At 39.0% G+C, this 17,784-nt stretch overlaps 1 long non-coding RNA gene across 1 annotated transcript in view; it reads right to left on the bottom strand.

Annotated features, from left to right (window-relative positions):
- The window catches only part of LOC122798032, a 186,264-nt gene that overhangs the window by 42,884 nt on the left and 125,596 nt on the right, over positions 1-17,784 (bottom strand). The window contains exon 2 of the long non-coding RNA XR_006364205.1: positions 6,563-6,707. This is a non-coding gene — a long non-coding RNA (uncharacterized LOC122798032). The remainder of the gene's footprint in view (positions 1-6,562; positions 6,708-17,784) is intronic.

Genomic DNA, 17,784 nt, shown 5'->3' with positions numbered 1-17,784 from the left:
TGAATCAAATTACTTTATGGCAGCTAGAGTTGGAATGTTTGAAGGTAGGGAGCTTTCAGTTTTGTCTCTAAGGTGAAATAATTACTAGTCTTGAAATGTGAAGAGATGTAATTGCTTTATGACTTCCAGTATCTGCCAAAGATCTGAAGTCTGTATTTTCACAGGTAGATGCTAAATATTGCTAGCTTCCAGCAGTGGGGGTTTCACCTGGGATAGAGTCAGATGACAAGAAATTATGTCATTCTGCAAGCTATCCCAGCAGTAATATTTGAGATATTAATTTGAGAACTTTCTGAGAGAGACACAGCATTCTTTATTCTGTCTTTCACGTGACAACAACTAGAAGATCCATTTACCACATCTGCCTTGCCCTTAAGTAAGTTAACTAGGGTATAGTAATTCTCTTAGATTCATTCAGGAATATAGTGGAGCATAGTTTAAATGATTTTCTTTATTTATATGAGACTATCCTGCAATGATGTTTTAAATATTTCCTGCGGTTTTGAACTCTGATGTCATTGTGAATATATACTGACTATTTTCTTGTTCTTTTATTATTTATTATTAAGTATATTTAAACCTTTCATTGTGGCTGATCTTTGTGAGAGATATTTAAGTTTTGAGAGTACTTGCATATTTTTTTTGGTGGTGACACTGTGGGCCACTCCTAATAGCCATGCTCTTGGTCAAACTACCATTTGAATTAATGTTAATATTACACAGTAAAAATGGACACCCTTTGTTAAGGGCCTTAAGGTAGCTGAAAAGAGTTGGTTGGTGGCAGTGATAACTACCTTATAGTCTGGGCAAAAGGGGGCATAGCTAGTAAACCTGTACCAGCCTTTCCCAGGTGTGTGTGTGTGTGTGTGTGTGTGTGTGTGTGTGTGTGTGTGTGTGTGTGTGTGTGTGTGTGTGTGTGTGTGTGTGTGTGTGTGTGTGTGTGTGTGTGTGTGTGTGTGTGTGTGTGTGTGTGTGTGTGTGTGTGTGTGTGTGTGTGTGTGTGTGTGTGTGTGTGTGTGTGTGTGTGTGTGTGTGTGTGTGTGTGTGTGTGTGTGTTTGTGTGTGTAAATCAAACCTCAAAGAGTATGTGTGTGTTAGCTACTTGGGCAGGGACACAAAGCACTGGTTGGACAGAGAGGGTGTTGGAGGTCTTGGCTTGGCCACTCAGCTGAGATCTCAACTCTATAGATGTGCCATTGGGGAGTCTTATTGGGGAACTGGAGAAAGAGGGAGAAACCAGCCCAGGACTGACTGTGGTCTCTGTGTGCTCTTAAGGGACATTGCACTTGATGCAGAAAGTTGCATCTGGAAATACTGTGCATATACCTTGTTATCCTCCCAGTGTACGTCCCCACTGTTGCCAGTGGTGGGGATTCAGACTCCTTGATTACTGGTCCAGTTGTGGGTCGTCATAAAGTGTATAACAAATATAGATGAAAATAAAGAACAATACCCACCATAACCTCACTTCAAGACACATCAGTCCAGAAATGAAAATAAACCAGGACGAAATGTGTAGCCACTGAAAAGGAAATGCACAGAAGGCTCAGGGATGCATACAGGGTGCAAAAAACACTATACAAAGGCACACAAAGTACCTGATGTGGCATAAGGGTCAAAGTCTTATATTTAATTCAAAGGGCAGGCTGTTTTTACCACCAAACTATGTTAGCTATGTGTTTTGAGCTATGGCTGTCAGGTCTGACTAATTCTATATCCTGGAAAACTTGGAAAATGTTATGTACAGTAGTCAACCTTTAGCAAACCAACCTGAAAACACAGAAATCAAATCTCGGACAACATTCTCATACTTGCATAAGTTAAAATATTTTAGGGTTAAAAAAGAGCTCATAGTGCATTAAGGATGTGTTCTCTGTCCTGAACAATTTTAACAGCCAAACAGTTCACGTATCAGAATTTACAAGAAAAATGCATTTGATGAGCTGACTTAGAACTGCTACTACTCACGCAAGCCAGCTCAAGTCTTACAAGATGGGGTGGTTTAAATAACAACTCAGAGTAACTCAAGAATGTGCATGCCTTCCTGGTGCTCTTGCTGTCTTGTTCTTTTTAGAACATAATTAGTGGGTAGTATAAGCTTTCTGTCAGTCTAGAAAAATTAATGAAGTTGTTTGCATTCCTGTATCCTGCAGCCTCTGTTTGTTTCTTTATCATTTTGAAATCAGTGACCTTGTCAGTTTTAGTTATGCTCTGGGGGCTCTGGAGGCAATTTCAGTGACGTGGGTATTTTGTAGGTAAAGAAAACACTATTTTCCCATGGTTCAATATGAAAGGCATCATGTGTTATTCTTCTGACCCCTTAGGCAAACCCAGTGAAACTTGATTTACTTGTCTGTTTCTGTCCTCTGGGACATCAAGATTTCTCTGTGTTGTTTAGTTTGTCACTTTGAAATCAATACTCGTGATTCAGTCTTTGCTTTCAACAGATGATACACTATGGCAGCCATGTTTGTCTAGATATCATCTCCTCCCCCTCACAAGCCAGGGCAGTAATGTACAAATTTAGCTTTTTGCAGCAACATTTACATTGCAATTCACACATCAGTGCAAAATATGGTAGACATCTCTACGCCTTGAATGTAAAAAAGGACTTAAAAAAGAGTCAGTGGGAGTTCTGATCCCTATGCTTCTAGCTCATTAGCACCATCCAAATAACCAGTTAAACCCACCAGGCACAAGTATCTGTTTTTAGGAGTGGTCTTAGCACTCATCTGGTATTTGACTAGACAGAGTCACAACATTCAAGATGAAATCTAACTCAGGACTATATATAGTATGGCATTTTTTTACAGATGATAACTCAACAGTGTAAATTATATAATGAGATTGTCAACAAAACTTTACTATAATTGTACTATCAAGCTTTTATAATGGTTCCATATTGTAATTCTGACACTCATAAGTACAACCCTGGAATTGTGAAAAACATGTATATGCAAGAAAACAAAGAATGTTAAAATAATTGTTCTCCTTTAAAATTCCTTTTTGCAACACAAGATTGTGGGGGGACAAGTCCCCCACACCTCTTCCCCAGATTTATATATGCCAACTATGAGATTGCCATACCTTGGAGAAAAAGGGAATATTCTGAGAAACAATAAGTTTGGACATAGTATATATAATTCTGCATTTCCAGTCATTTAGTCTCACTATTCCAGGACTGCCACTAATGTGTCTCAGAATATCATATGGTTACCCTTTATAAAAAGCCGCGGTGGTACAGCGGTAGCGTTGTTGCCTCACAGCAAGAGGTTCTCCTGTTCGATTCTCGACTGGAGTGCCTTCTGTGTGGAGTCTGCATGTCCTCCCCGCGGTCGAGTGGCCTCCGAAAGACATGCGTGAATGGGCGTGCCTTCGCTGAAGGTTGGGCGTCGGGCTGGCAACTCGGCACCATAAAAAAAAAAAATCTACTGCCAATCATTAGTGGACCAGAGTTCCGCTGTGGCGACCCCTAACTGGGAAAAACCGAAAAGACAAACAAACCCTTTATAACTCTCAGTATGCAAAAGGCTTTCTTTGTTTAGCAAAACAGCTTTACTCTGTTAAAGTCCCTATCCTTGTTGCATTTAAACATTATCAACTGGCACTCAAATATTTTTTAATTCCAAAATTCACATTTTTGACTGTCTGCTCCTGGTTTCTTGAAACATATACATGAATGCTATGTACCACATATCCAAAATTGATAATTAAGATATATTTAAAATATACTCATTAGTGTTGCAGGATTCCAGAGACGGGGGGGGCACACCCACACACACAGACATACACTCATACATACACGCACACACATTTACATATTGCAGTGCTTAACAGTGCAGATTCACAGCCCTTGGTCCTCAAAGGCTTCAAGTTACAGAAAACAAAATATGCAAATGTGTTCTTTTTGTTGACCCACGAATCCATCATTGCATCCTTCTCAAAAAAAATTAAATTGGCTATCATTGAAAGATCAATATATCCTAGGCTGCTTGATATTTAAGATACTAACTGATGGTTATTGCCTACCATTAAAGATAATATCCCCCTTAAACATCAGACTTATTCTGTAAGAAGTAGTCAGTCAAATGGGGTTACACTATTCAGGTCCCCATTCAAAACTGTTACAGGATAATGAGTCTTCTCCAAATTGGGCCCCATCCTATGGCACAAAACTCTCATCTGAAATTAAAAAAAATAAACAGCCTACGGTCATTCAGATCTGCTATATGTGATCATCTCCACAAAGAAGTGTCACATGATTGCTTCAGGGATGATGGCTTACAGCACAGTATTGCAAAGACTAAAGTGTAGATTTCCTGTATACTAATGGTTCTGAAGTTGACCTGCTATTACAGTTGTGCCTTTTCTTGTGAATGTTTTGCTCTCTGTTTCCAGAGCAAGCATCCTCTGGCTTGCACTGTATGTTTCACTATTACTGTTGTTTATTATGTTTATCTCTTGCTATTGTTTATAATCCAAGTGACAAACCTATGTTCTTGTAAGACAAAATGTTCTCTATTCTATTTTATTACCTGTAGTATTGCCTTAGGTTTGGATTTTTCTTGAAAAGGGTCTTCAAACCAGCTCCCTTACCTGATTAACAAACAACAGTTTAGTCGTCAGCTGAGGGTGCCTTCGATGAGGATCCTGTATATCTTTTCTGCATTCACTTGGGTTTACCCTGGTTGTTCCAGATTCCTCTGACAAATAAGAAATTTGCTATAGGCAAATTTCTAATCCTCTAAATTACTTGTAAGGTACATGACATGTGAGGAGGTATTTGTGTGTGTGTGCGTGTGTGCGTGTGTGTGTGTCCATGTGCGTGTGTGCATGTGTGTGCATGTGTGTGCGTGTGTGTGTGTGTGTGTGTGTGTGTGTGTGTGTGTGTGTGTGTGTGTGTGTGTGTGTGTGTGTGTGTGTTTTGGTGGATTTTGCATGCGCAATGTGTGTCAAGTTTCATTTTTTTCTATTTCAAAGTTTGGATGAAATTTCAATAACAAAAGATAAAGGCAAAATGGTGAAAAATGTTTGATAACCCAAGAAAAACAATCTCAAACCTTATGTACATTTCAGTTCAGCTAAGACCCTTTATCACTGTTTATTATTAGGCTATTGTGTGTGTATCTGTGCGTGTGTGTGTGTGTGTGTGTGTGTGTGTGTGTGTGTGTGTGTGTGTGTGTGTAAGGACATTGTCATTAAATAATAAATATTCAGCATGTTTCATTAAGTTTTGGGTTCTGTTGAAGCATTTAGTGTAAGTACAATGCTGGAAAGAAAAAGTAGCCAGATGGTGATTAGAATATACTGCTCAAAATCACTTGTTCCCTAAAAGGTTACCAAAATAAGAGAAAATAATGAATCTCTAGCAAATGTAAAGATAACCAGCCTTGCTTGTAATTCATTAAGGGATTAAAAAATAAAATCTCTGACACAAACCATGTACCTCTTATACTTAGCACCCTGTTTCCTAACAAAAAAAAACAGCATAAAAGTCTAAAGCATGTCAAAGAGATGTCTGTTAGCAACTCTGTTCTACGATGGAACCACTTCCTAATTTTCAAGAGTTATATATGACAAATATGATTACAGAACTTTTAATTGTCACTTACATGCTTGTAGAATGCATGCATACAGTTAGCTGTGCTGTAAGACCAAGAGTTGCTTCTGCAGGCAAAGTATTTCCTTCACTTACTTATGCTATTCACATTTATTTGTCTATGTTATCATACACAATTTGAGTTATCAAGGCACCCTGCCTTCATTTCAGCACAGCTTCAGGTCATCAACACTATACTCAGTCAGTTTATTTACTCCCTGTAAACACCCGAGCACGCATACACACGTGCACACACACACACACACACACACACACACACACACACACACACACACTGACACACAAAATAAATACTGGACTGCGTTTTGAATCCAGTGAGCCCAATTTTTGCATGTAATACTGGTTGTGTGTAGGGCATTTTTCTAACAATACTGTTTTCAGGAATTGCAAGACACTGCTTCTGCATATTTCTTTGCATTTCCATAGTGCAGCAGTTGTGTTAGTCTTTGAATTGCACTTAAGGGGTGCTTCCAGAAATATCAGTCATCATCCTAGTTCTTAGACAGGGTATAGTGATCTTGGGCTAGGTTTGCACAAGGATTAATACATTTATGGATCCTGGCCATTACTGTTTACCTTTTAATAGCAGCACTACGAAGACACTGGTTGTATAGATGTTCTTTATTACTCCTTAGTGCATTATTAAGTCTTATGGGAAAGGCAGGCCACATGCAACTGCTAATCATTCTCCTACTTACAGCAATACAGCCATCTAGTAACTTACCATTTTAATGCTATTCATTACATTAACGATTTTACATTCTTTGAGATAACATTCATATTTTCCCTTTAATATCCTCTTTGATCCTTACACACACACACACACACACACACACACACACACACACACACACACACACACACACACACACACACAATAAATCTATGTAGTACATACACCTGAACTGTATTACATTTTACCTTTTACCTACCTGCCCTTACCTGATAAACCGCAGTTCACCAAACTGATGACTATAACATTGTTTTCAGCCAGCTGCCAGTCACCTCATATGTCAAGCTCCCTGCCACTCTCTAATTTCTCTCTCTTTTTACTCTTAGCCTGGAAAGGTTAGCATCAAGAAGTTCACTACAGCAAACAAAAAGAAAGACAGAAAAGCAAATTATTTGTAAATTTTTTTCTTTATTAACAGCGTACTTATTTTGAAAAACAGTCAGTACCATGTCGATGCTAGATTGCAAACATGTCTACTACTTGTCTGCTTTGCCTGGAATATTTATTTATTTATTTATTTTATTTTATTTTACATTTGTTGACCGGATGGTCCCGACCGGATATATCCGTTTTTTCAGCAGAGTCCCCGGAGAAAAGCTCCACATACAACAACAATTAAATTAATTATTACAATTATAAATAATAATTAAAAGTAAAAAGTGAAAAAAAAAAAAAAAAGTAGATAGTACAATATAATTTCAATTACAGGACATACAGACAGAGCAGAATGTAGAGCAGAATGTATCCATCCATAAAATATAATATAGACGGTAGAAATAGAGAGAGAGTTAGAGAGAGTTCCTTAGTTAGGATTATTATTTAGGAAAATTAAGGCAAGATTACCTAGATTGATTTGTATGATATGATTGATCAATGGATGGATTGGGTGGAGGGTAGGGGAGTCGCAGGTACAGGGTAACAGGGTACAAGTGCAGGGGCATAGCCAGCACTTAAGGTGGCTTTTTTTTTTATGTTTTAATAATATCTGGCTAGATTCTTTGCAATGCGTCTTGGGTAATGTTATCTAATAGTTAGTTTAAGAGAGAGCACAGAGTTGGGTTTGATTTGTTCTGCAGTACTGGTAGTTTTTGGTCATAAGTACTCGTATTGCGGTGCTTATAATAGATTCGATTGTTAAGGAGGGAGGGCTGATTATGTTACTGAGTGGTGGAGAATTGGTGGGGAATTTTAAGGGCTGGGAGAGTTGGAGGTTGTTTGTGTTGGCTTTGTAGTTGTAGTTCCAGCCAGTTTAAGAGTTTCAGGGTGGGGCCGTGGTGTAGGCGTAGTGTCTCTGGGTCATAGCAAATTAGTATAGTTTGTTTATTTGAGAGTCAGTTTTTGAGGTGGGAGAGGAGAGGGGAGGAGAGGAGGAAGGGTTGATAAGAGATTGATATAGCATGCAATAGAGTTAAGCGCTAGCGGTTAGGGAATGATCTGATCCTATAGATTTTCTTTTATTTCTTTATTGATAGCTTATTTATGGGTTGATATGTACATCAAACCCAACCTCAATCGTAACACCCTCATGGTTTAATAGTTTGGTTTATGTTACTGATGATGATGGTATTATTAGAGATGTGTTGTGGTGTTATGTTGTGTGGTGAGTGTTTCTGGTTTGGTGGGGGTTAGTATTAGTTTTTGGTTTTTTTTTATTAGTTTTGGTTTGTTGAAGGTGTTTTTTCCTTGTGTTCAAAGTTGTTTTAGGTTTGTTGGAAGTAATGTTTTGGAGAGCAGGAGGAGATCAGAGCAGAGTCATCTGCACATCATGCATGATTGCTAATGCAGGTAGCCTGAACTGGTGACTAGGGGAAGAAGGTGTAAGAAGATGGAAAAAAGGGGAGTTTGATGGGATCCTCCCTGATAACTGGGTTTGTGGGAGGAGGAGGTAAGGAGAGTGTGCCCTTGGTAAGTACTGTTTAAGACTGTGGGGCTTTGTCAAACCATTGGGGGCTTTTGCTTGTTTAAACTTTCACTTTTGTTTTTTCACTAACATTTTGTGATTTACCATGTCAAAGGCCTTGGGAAGGTCTAAGAAGAGGGAAGAGGGGACGATGAGTTGTTATTATTATTCAGAGCTGGTTGATGTGTGATGGAGGGAGATAAGTTGTTGTGGTGGTGAAATTGTGAAGCCTTGAATAAGATACATTTTTAGAGTGTTCTATATGATCTTAGATTGAATATGAAATAATATAGTTTTTCCACTCTTAGTTTTAGCCTGGAGTGGAATAGTATGGGTTGGTGGAGCCACCCTTCAGTGGTGGTGCTTGTTGAGATTTTCCATAATTATATTGTGAATTATTCCATATGATTTTTGGCTTTTGGGATAGATAGCGTTGATAGGATATCTGCAGCCGTATGCAGCTGCTTGCAGCCTGTTAGGTGTAGTTAGTGTTGCAGTAAGGTAGGTGCTGGGTAGTCTTAGGGTGTTTGGTAAGTTTAGGTGTATTGGGAAGGTTGGGTCTTGATAGGGTTTTTGAAGGGGAGTGGGGTTTGAAGGGTGTTTTGTCTGTGGGTTTCATGTCTGGTGATTGTTTGTTGGTTAAATGGTGGAAGGAGTTAATTTTGGATCCTGTGATCTGTGAAGGGTTGTTTTGTGGAGTTTGGTTTTGGGGTTTTTTTTTTGGGCTTGCATTTTTTTTGTTGGTGGGGTTATTGTTTGTTGGGGATTACTTTTGTGTATAATTTCATGTATGCGTTATTAGTTTTTGTTATTGTTGTGGTGGTAGTAGTTCTTTTATCTTTAGTTTATGGATTTTTGCCTCGATCGTTAGTTGCCTAAACAGGAGTTGGGTGCTTGCCTGTTAGTTTTCTTGGTAATAGCATGTTTTATTTCTTGGTGATGCCAATTTGTGGTATTGTTTTTGGTGAGCCAGTCTACGGTGGGGTATTGACCTTGGGATGGTGAGGAATTTGGCATTGGAAGTAGGAGACTGCTTCATCTAGTGGAAAGTTTTTGCATACCAGTTCTAGTGGCGGAAGTGCTAAGGTGTCTGTATGAGGCAATCAAGCTTCTGTTGCTTTAGTTAGTAGAGTCATCTTAGTTGACCAAGCTTTCAGTTGCTTCTTATAGTTATGTCAGGGGGTTGAACTTGTTAGTTGAACTATTGTCTGAGTATATAGATCAGGTGGTAGTTGAGAGTATCTGGATAAAATCCCTGGGAAGTATTGATATGGATGATACTATAGTACCTTTGTTGTTGTTACTGGTTACGATTGTTGAGTGTATGGTTTGGGTGGGTGAGGTTATTGTGTGGGTGGGTCATTGGCCTCTAGGGTGAGCTGATGAGTCTCTATTGGCCATGTAGGTTCTGAGATCTTCAAGTGTTGGGGCTGGGCTATTGTTGGAGGAATATTGAAATGTTTCTAGGGGTGTCAAATTCCTGTAAGAGGTGTGGGTTTGTGATATTGATTTGTTTGTTAGAGTTTGTTGTTAATGTGTTTTTGGTTATGTTTGTGGTCGTTTGTGAGGTTAGGGGTGTTGGGGTGGCAGGTTTGGATTTATATGATGTTTTTACAGAGTATTGCTTTTATAGATGCGCTCAAGTTAGCGCATGTTACTGTATGGGTGTTTTCTGTGAGTGTTGTTACCGCGTTGCGCCTTGTTTTTTTGAGGATGTTTAGTTTAGAGCATATATTTGTAGTTGGGCTGCTTCTGGTGCTTGACATTTAGGTGGCAGGTTGGGCTTGTGTTTGTTGGGAACGCAGTGAGTGTTGTGGTTTCTATGAACAAGGAGTGGTTGAGTTGGGCTCTGATAGTGTGTGGGGTGGTTAGGTTGAGTTTATGGGTGGGAGGAGGTTTTTGGATGTGGTTAAAGGTTTTGGAGGTAGTATCTTAGGTAAGGTTGGATGTTAGGGGAGATGATAGGGGTCAGGAGCCTCTGAGGCATGTATGACAGTAATTATAGTGTAGGTGATGTTTAGGACTAGGTGGATAGGAGGTGTACTTAAGGCAGGAGGGGGGAAGGTCTAAAGATGGAGGTATTAAGACTAAGAATGGATAGGTGTGTAGTTAGGAGGTTGATATAGGAATAAGGATGTAGGGATAGTTGATGGGGGGAGGAGGAGTTGAAGTGGTGGAGGAGATGTGATAATGTGAGGAGAGTTGAGTGGGGTGAGTTGTGTTGGGGGAGTAGGAGGTGTGTAGTGGGGCAGAGATAATGGATAGGTGAGTGGGGGAAGCTAGCTAGTAAGTGGGGGTGGATGTGAGTGTGGCAATGAATGATATAGGGGAGGTGGGGGGGATGAGGGGATAGCTTGTTGCTAGGGCATTTAGGAGGGATTAAGAGGCACTGTAGGAGTGAGAGTAGTGAGAGGTGGGGCGAGTGAGCGGGCTTAAAATGTGCGGTTAGTAGAGGTTTGCTACCATGGAAGTGCAGTTAGAACCTTAGCCATATTATAGGTTACTATTTTTGTAGGTTGGTTATACAGGGTTGTATCACATTATGTAAGATTTTTGTTAGAGTGCGTGTATATTCCACTTTATAATTTTAAATTGAGTTAAGAATAAGCTCCAGAAACAGCTTTTGAGCCAGTGAAAGAGAATAAATTATAGCTGTCTTGGTTCAGATCAGAGTGGTGGTTCAGACACAGATTTTGAAGTTAATGTTGGAACATTACACCTAATGCAGAGCAGCTGACAGGTATGAGCTCCAGCTCCATTCACTTTCCATTTGCTCATGTTCACTTGAATTGAAGCTCCCTGATGGTAGCATTGGTGCAGCACATGAACTCACTGGGATAGGTTTACTGCAGTTCTCTCATTCAGTAACACCAGTTGTTTGCACATTCACAAGGGCAGATAGTTCATTTGACAAGGCTGGTGTATGTGACACGTGTAATGAATGAATACAATTCTCATACAATGGGTTCAGAATCAGTGGGTTTCTGCTGGATCTGTGCATTTTGGTAAAAGATGAACCCTATTTCTGATGTTCTTGTAGTAACTCATTTCATTTGTAATAAATGAAATGTTTTATCCAGTGGTTTAAAAAGCTGCCTATGATACCAAATGCAGTTACCACAGTAATTAAAAAAGAGTTAAACAGGCTACCTGCTGCCATTTTACAGCAGAATGTCTGCTAAAAATGTAAAGCTGCACTATGTAATTGTGTTCAACTAATACTGACCAAACATTATTAGCAAGACATGAAAATATATGTATGTTTACATATACATACATGCATACATATGCATATAAACATTTATATATATAAATGCATGTGTAGTATAGATGTATATATTTATTTTTTTTATAACATATCCACAGATAAAGGTATAATAAATCTGTGTTCCTCACTTTATGATGTATAAATTGTATTCATGGGGTCTATATCATATGAGTGAATCACACAAATTGCGAACGCTCATAATATCGAACATACTGGACCTTGAACTTCCTATTGTGGGAGCTGTGCCCCCACACCTTCCGCTAAATATATATTCCAACTCTGAGATCGCACTACAGTGAGGAAAGGGCAAATATCCCATTCTTCACTGTACCGCAATCTCAGAAAAAGCACTTTGAGTTCCGGTACATTCGATATTATCAGCGTTCGCAATTTGTGCGATTCGCTCATATGATATAGACCCATATTCATGTACATCCTGTGCACATCATCATTCACCAAACTGATCAAACTGCACATGTGATGAACTCCCCAGACAATAAGAATTTGTGTTCTGCAACCTTATATCTGCCATAGTTTAACTAAAACTATTGAAACTATATGAACTGCATATAAAAAACATAAACCCTGCAGAAAACAATTACTCCTCTCTGTACTAAAGTCCTCAAATAAGAAATCTGATCTGTGTTACAATTAAAAAATACAAGACACATTAGAAAACAATACTGTTGGCAAAAAGGATGATCCTATACCACTAAACTGTATAAATTAACCTTTCCATAACTGCAGCTAAACTTAAAAACAAATTGTACCATAATCACTCTGCTAAAGTAATACAAACCCCTACCTTGATATCTTAAAAAATGTTAAAAATCAACTCAGAATAACAGTAGGTAACCACCCATGAGACAATGCATTCATAAGAATCTGCAGAAACCATGTTAATTCCTATTCAAAAGACAATTTAAGCAAATGATATAATTGCAACGTACAACTGAAAGGAATAAGAAACAGAACAGTAAAGAAAATAATAAACAGAATATGTGATTCACTTGTTTGATGAAGTCTTATACTGTAAGGTTAGAGAACTCAGTCTCATGACTTATTTTTAATGTCTTAATCACTGTTTGAAAAAAGGAAAGAAAGTATCATAATAAATGTAGAAACGATGGCAGCTTAGCCAGGCTGGGGAGCATTCGGAATATTTCTGTTTAACCTACGTTATTAATTTCTTTTACATACTTTTCACATTTTTTCCCCCGAGTCAAGCTGTGACATTTCCCTTTGCACATAACTATGATGGAGAAGCAAGGTACGTCATTTTAAAATGACCACAGAAAGCATCGTTTGACATTGTAGTGTTAAACAAAAAGATGGCATGCACATTGTTACTAACATAGCGCTATTCTTTACAGATTCTTCTTTTCCTGAGACACTGGAAAATACAGAGAATGTGAGTAATGTAACACTATTCGATGATTCCTTTTTACACAACAGACAGCAAGATCTCCACTTGAAAAGTACTACAATGCTGAAAGTTCCTTTCTAGAATAATTTTAAAACACTGTGTATGATTCTGTATTGCTATAAACTACAATGTAAAATGTTACACCTCCAGCTGGGAACCCATCCTGGGTATCCCAGAACAGTACTTGTTACCACCAAAATACCTCTCACAAAAGGATATTTCCCCATTTGTTTTGCATCAATATATACCAAACAAAGTCCCACTACTTTCCTGTCTATAATGCAAAAGGAAAGCATACAGCAGCGCTAAACTGTTCACAAATTGTAACATTGCTGCCACAGAATTATGTTATGTTGCCAGCAACATATAGCCCATTTTTTATTCAACAGTTCACAATCAAATGCTGGTTTCTGCATGCATTTTTGAATGCTGTATGCTGGTTTTCTCATCATGATAAAATGTAAAACACAATGTCAAACGTCCTTTCAGAAAATAATGTTTCCCTATCCATTGTGTTTAATATGTACAGTGCAAAGCAGTGCTGCTTTTACTCTCTGTTGAGCAAACTGGTAACACACAATAGAACTGACTGCTTACAATAACTGTAGCACTTATCAAATGGCACAGCTAAATTGTTAAGAATGTATGTCACTTCTTTTTTATATTCAACTGTATACTGCCAAATGCTGATTTCTGGACACATTAAAACGCTGCATCTAGGTTCCCATAATGATATCATGCAAAGTAGAATTAACAGTTCTACTTGGGGAAGTATGTTTTTTTTATTCATTGCGCATTAAAAGTTATTGCAAAAAGTGCTGCTAAGTTTACTGCCTATTAAGCAAAATAAGTTATCACACAATAGTGATACATTGTTCACAATCTGTTTAATGCTTATTACCATAGAACAGCGCTACATTTATTGTAGTGTATGTGCATTACAATGACAAATGCTGGTCTCAAAGTCATTTTAAAATATTTTATCCCCACTTGGGAAAGTAGTACGGTATGAAATGGTGCTTTCATAAGATACTGTATGTTACTGCACTGCTACTATAAAATGCTATGCAAATTGCAGTGAATGCACAGGAAGAGAATCAATGCATGCATGTAAAGTTATTTATCGATTGATGCACAGGAAGAGAATCAATGCATGCATGTAAAGTTATTTATCGATTGATGCACAGGAAGAGAATCAGTGCATGCATGTAAAGTTATTTATCGATTGATGCACAGGAAGAGAATCAATGCATGCATGTAAAGTTATTTATCGATTGATGCACAGGAAGAGAATCAATGCATGCATGTAAAGTTATTTATCGACTGATGCACAGGAAGAGAATCAATGCATGCATGTAAAGTTATTTATTGATTGATGCACAGGAAGAGAATCAATGCATGCGTGTAAAGTTATTTATCGACTGTTTATTTTTCTCCTTTACAACATTCACATTTCCACCACAGAACCCCTGAAGATATTCTCTCTATCATCATTACCAGTCCTCTGCGAACCAATGTTCAGCACTGGCAAATGTTTTAAGTTAGGGAAGTGCTTCCCTTCAACTTTTGCAAGCTATATTAATTACATCAGTTTTCCCTGAATACATCTTTATGAAATTTGCATGTTCATGTATAGATAAATATATTTGTGTGTGTATGTATGTCTGTTTGTGCTTATGTATGTATGTATGTATATATGTATGCATAATGATGTGTTTTGTGGGTGGTTTTATGTTCTAGTTTTGCGGTACCAATATTCTAATAATAAGAATTATGTTAGGATTTGTTAGTTTTTTTTTAGTTTACTTATGTTTAAGTTAGTTTATTTTAGCTGGTTTAGACAACTAGACTTGGGTCTGTTTTGCCTGTAATGCATTTTTTTGACTGGCTCATTACAGTCAGCATATTGTTTTATATTTATTGTTTAGTTTTAACTTTCTTGTTGTGATATGAAGGAATTTCATTTCTACTAGGGTAAATTTAGCTGGAGAATGCTATCTTGCGGAGGCTGTGTATTGTAAAACAATTATATGCTATGAGCCTAGTCAGTGTGTAAACTTGCGTTTCTACATTAAAGTGAATGGGAGATGCAGACATTTTTTTTTTATTTTTTTCTTTAACTGCATGTGTTGATTAGGTTTTGGGAGACTATATTAGACAGCTAGGGTGTTTGTGGATTATGTGTATGCTTGTGTTTTATGGAGACAATGTTTGATTGTTTTTTTTACACAGTACTATGAATGTGGAGGATTTAGGGGATTCATAGCTTCATAGGTTGGTACTAGGCTATCTGCCCTAGGGCCTATACAAGCCTAGCCATAACAATTCCCTGGATATTTCTTCCCACAATATTTACTTCCCTGGACCCCTGTCTAGCAGGGTGACTGACATGATCCCCAGGGTGAATTTCCTATCTCCCATCCAATCATCAAGGTTCCTTTTGAAGAGGGCCAAGGAGGTGCTCTGCTTGACATGTATAGGCAGTCTATTCCAGAGTATGTGGAGTGTCTGGGTCAGGAACCTATCCCTCCAGCATGTTTTGTTCATTGTGATGATCCCTGGAGCGTGTGGCTCTGAGGGATTGGGATTTCTTTAAGTGGAGTATGTCAAATAGCTCAGGGTTTGATATGGCCTTGTATGTTAAGCAGAGATCACCTCTGAGTAGATGATATGCCACAGAGTATAGCTGGAGTTTTTTTAGATGGTCAGCATATGATATCTGCTTTAGGTCTGTGATTCTTTCAGTGAGGTATTTCTGCAGCCTTTCCAGCTGTTGCAGATGTCTTGTGAGGTACATACCAAATGAGGCGTTATACTCTATAATGGGTCTAATGAGGGATGAGTACAGTGGGGCAATGACCTCCTTTTTTCTGGATGAAAAGCCCTTAGTGATGAGGTGTGCCACATATAAGGATTTCCTGACTGTTGTGGTGATATGGTTATCGAAGGTGAGACCACTGTCCACCTGTGTCCCTAAGTCTCTCATCACACTTTTGATGTTTAGTGTACTGCCACCTATGTGGTAATTCATGGGTACATGTTTTTTTCCAAAGGGGATAACTATACATTTCTTGGCATTAAGCTTGAGCCCATGGCTCTGGCACCAGGCATCTGTTTCTGTAAGGCCCTTTTGTAGAATATTCACATCATTTAGGGATTCAGTAATGGCTCCCAGTTTGCAGTCATCTGCAAACCTTGTTAGCCAGAGTCCCTTAATGTTGGCCTGTACTTCAGAGAAGTAGATGCCAAACAAGAGTGGTCCCAGGACTGAACTCTGAGGTACTCCACTTGTCACTTGTCTGGAGCTGGATTTGAGTTGGCTACTTTTACAGTCTGGGTTCTGTCAGTAAGCCAGTTGGCACCCATTGAGTGCCATAGGGATTTATGCTCAGCTTAGTAAGTTTATCTATGATTCCAGAGTGGGGGATGGCGGCGAAGGCCTTGGCGAGGTCCAGATAGGTTGTGTGCACCGCCTTACCCTCGTAAGTGGGGTCCAGTGTTTGAAGGTTGCCAATGTCTTTGTTTATAAGTTCCACGATAATGCATTAAATGCCCTTGCAGATCAAGCTTGTCAGACTGATGGAACAGTAGTTCCCGGGATCCAAGGTGGATCCCCCCTTGTACAGTGGGATAACTGTAGCTGAGCGCCACTCAGTGGGCACAAAACCTGAGGTGAGGCTATGATTAAATGTGACACTTAGGTGAGTTGCCAGTTCATTTTGTTGTTCATGTAGTACACAGTCCGGGATGTCATCTGGTCCCATGGATGCTGTATTCTTAGCTTTGGAGAGTGTGGTTTCTACCTGTGTGGCCGTGATTACCGGAATTTGGCAATCTTTTGGTATTGAGATGGACACTTTATGGGGTGAGAGGGGGTGAAGTTGGCACTAAATCGATCTGCCAGGTTATTGGCAATATCCTTGGGATCTATATATTTAATGCCATTCTGTTGTAACTCAGAGCAGATCTGAGCATTGCCATTTAGATTCTTGACATAACTATAGAATGCCTTGTGGTTGTCTTTGGAATCTTTGGCAATTTTATTTTTGTAACTAGCTTTTGAGGATTTTATGAGGGATCTCAGCTTCTTACTGAGGCTGGTGAGGGAGTTTTTTGCATCCTGGGATTTTCCTCTTTTCTGCAACAGTTTCTTTCTTCTGTTGTATAGTTTGTTTATAGCAGGGGACCACCAGACTGTTTTCGTTTTTTTGGATGAGAACATCTTGGTTCTATTTCGGATGGCACAATTCATGCATGAGTGGATGTGCTCATACAGTGCGTTAGTGTAGGATTCAGCAGTCGAACTTTCAGATCCTGTCTGCATGGGTGTCATGGCGTTTGTCACTTCTGACTTTAGTAGCATGAAGTTGGTTTTGGAGAAGTTTTTTACGGAGGTTTACTTACTGGGGGGTGGGAGAGGGATGTGGATGTCAAGGGTGATTTGCTTACGGTCAGACCTGACCAATGAGGGGGTGACCACTGGTGTGGAGCATCTATCTCCCATATTGGGAATGACCAGATCTAGGATATTGGAGCCCCTGGTGGGACAATGGATTAGTTGATCCAGGGCGATGGAATTTATGAATTCCAGGAACGGTTGGGAAAAGGTGCTGGTACCGGAGTAGTTTTCCCAGTTAATGGCAGGGTAGTTGAAATCACTCAGTATTAGGGTGTTTGGTTGTATCTTAATATTTTCCAGTATGTTTAGAAAGGTGTAGTGAGAATCTTGGGGCATGGTGGGGGATCCGTACAATTTGGATTCAGTCTTACCTAGTGTTAGTTGCACCTGGAGAATTTCAGATGCATTGTGTTGGGCAACTAGCCTGGAGGTGTGAAT

The sequence above is a fragment of the Protopterus annectens genome, chromosome 1.part0 (genome assembly GCF_019279795.1).
Source record: "Protopterus annectens isolate FY-2018-M chromosome 1.part0, PAN1.0, whole genome shotgun sequence".
Taxonomy (NCBI): Eukaryota; Metazoa; Chordata; order Ceratodontiformes; family Protopteridae; genus Protopterus; species Protopterus annectens.
The sequence above is the reverse complement of the archived record's forward strand: the minus strand, read 5'-3'. Positions and strand labels throughout refer to the sequence as shown.